This window comes from Hibiscus syriacus, unplaced genomic scaffold (assembly GCF_006381635.1).
Source record: "Hibiscus syriacus cultivar Baekdansim isolate YM2019G1 unplaced genomic scaffold, ASM638163v2 tig00110122_pilon, whole genome shotgun sequence".
NCBI classification, from domain to species: domain Eukaryota; kingdom Viridiplantae; phylum Streptophyta; class Magnoliopsida; order Malvales; family Malvaceae; genus Hibiscus; species Hibiscus syriacus.
Genome location: NW_024062598.1, coordinates 793,101 through 795,822, shown reverse-complemented (window position 1 = coordinate 795,822; position 2,722 = coordinate 793,101).

Below are 2,722 nucleotides of genomic sequence, written 5' to 3'. Positions count from 1 at the left end.
TATAATGTCTTATTTGAAACAAATGGTTGTAAAGTCATTGACATTGCATCTAATCAGATTATGCTTGTTGGTCATAGAATAGGAAACATTTACATGGTGAATTTAGATTCTATTAATATAAATAATTTATGCCTAGTTGCTAAGGATGAGCATGATAGTTGGTTATGGCATAGGAGACTATGACATACTAGCAGTTTTACAAAGACTAATTCAAGGAGATTTAGTAAGAGGGTTGCCAAAGCTAAAATTTGATAAAGATAAAATTTATGATGTTTTTGCTAAAGGAAAACATCATAGAGCTTCCTTTAAGTCCATTAATGATGTATCAACTAGTAGAGTATTACAATTGATCCATATAGATATTTTTGGGCCAATTAGAACTATTAGATTCTAGATATACTTGGGTTCTATTTTAAGTACTAAATATGAAGCATTAGAATAATTCATCACGTTTTCAAAAGTACTCCAAAATGAAAAAGGTTACTCCATAACTAGTATTAGAAGTGATCATGGTACTAAATTTGAAAATCTTGGATTTACTGATTTTTTTAATTCAAATGGTATTAGCCATAATTTTTCAGCACCTAGACCCCTAAACAAAATGGAGTTGTTAAGAGGAAAAATCAAACTTTGGAAGAAATGGTTAGAACCATGCTTCGTGAAAACAATTTGCCAAAATATTTTTGGGTGAAAGCCACAAATATTGCTTGTTATGTTATAAATCGAGTAATGATTAGGTCAATTTTAAAGAAAACTCCATATAAACTTTTCAAAAATAAAAAACCGAACATCAGTTATTTTCATCCTTTTGGATGTAAATGTTTTGTTTTAAACAATTGTAAAGAAAATATTGGCAAATTTGATGCAAAAAGTGATAAAGGATTTTTTATGGGTTATTCCTTAAATTTTAAAGCTTATCTAGTATTTAATGAAATAACTTTTGTGGTAGAAGAGTCTATACATGGTGTTTTCGATGATAATCCCCTTCCGATGAAGGATTCTTGTGTTGATGATGACGTAGGTATTGTAAACACAAATGACGTTAGACATGACGTTGGAGAACCATCATCAAAGGAAGAAATGAAAGATGAGAAACTCATGATGTTCTCGAGAATCCAACCATTGAAGAAAGGTAAGTCTCTTACCCAAAAGAATATAACTATGTCAAGGATGGTGAGATAATAGGTGATCCATATAAAGGGGTAACAACTCGATCTTCTCTTAGAAATATATATAATTATGTTGCATTTATCTCATACATAGAGCCTAAGAATATTAAAGAAGCATTAAATGATGAACATTGGATTATGGCTATGCAAGAAGAGTTAAATCAATTTGAGAGAAGTGAAGTATGGACATTAGTTGAAAGGCCTAGTAAAAAATCTACTATAGGTACTAGATGGTTATTTAGGAATAAGCTTGATGAAAGTGGTAATATAGTGAGGAACAAGGCTAGACTTGTTGCTCAAGGCTATAATTAAGAAGAAGGCATAAACTATGATGAAACATACTCTCCCGTAGCTAGGATGCAAGCAATTAGAATGTTATTAGCATTTTCATGTTTCAATGAATTTAAATTATATCAAATGGATGTTAAAAGTGTATTTTTAAATGGTTTTATAAAAGAAGATGTGTATGTGGAACAACCTCCTGGTTTTGAAGATTCAAAATTTTCAGATCATGTTTTTAAAATGACAAAAGCGCTTAATGGTTTAAAACAAGCTCCTAGAGCTTGGTATAAAAGATTGTCAAAATTTTTAATAGAAAAAGGTTTTTCAAAAGGGAAGGTTGACATTACATTGTTTTTAAAGCATAAAAGTAAAGATTTATTAGTAGTTCAAATTTATGTTGATGATATAATATTTGGTTCTACTAATGATGCTCTTTGCCAAGAATTTTCTAAGCTAATGTAGAGTGAATTTGAGATGAACATGATGGGGGAGCTCTCATATTTCTTGGGACTCCAAATCAAGCAAAGAAAAGATGGAATCTTCATCAATCAAGCAAAATAAGTCAATGATATGCTCAAGAAATTTGGATTGGAAAATGGGAAACCTCATGTCACTCTAATGACCTCATCAACAAAGGTTGACAAATATGAATGAGGTAAATGTGTGGATGTTAAATTATATAGGTCATGATTGGTTCATTTCTTTATCTAACCACAAGTTGACCGGACATAATGTTTAGTGTTTGCTTATGTGCTAGATTTCAATCATGCCTTAAGGAATCAAATTTACTAGTTGTTAAGAGGATCTTTAGATACCTTAAGGACACTTCTAGTTTAGGACTTTGGTATCCTAGAGACTTTAGCTTTAACTTGCATGGCTTATCTGATGCGGATTATGGAGGATGCAAAATAGATAGGAAAAGCACCTCCGGTACTTGTCAATTCCTAGGAAATATGCTGATTTCTTGGTTTTCAAAAAACAAAATTGTGTTGCATTATCTACCACTGAAGTGGAATACATTTCAGCTGGTAGCTGTTGTGCACAAGTTTTATGGATGAAACAACAACTTTTAGATTATGGAATTGCCATACCTATCAAGTGTGACAATACTAGTTCTATTTGTCTCACTAAAAATCCCATCCAACACTCTAGAACTAAGCATATTGAAATTAAACATCATTTCATTAGAGATCATGTTGTTAAAGATGTAGTTCTAGAATTTATTGATACTTTGTATCAATTAGCAGATATTTTTACAAAACCTTTAGATA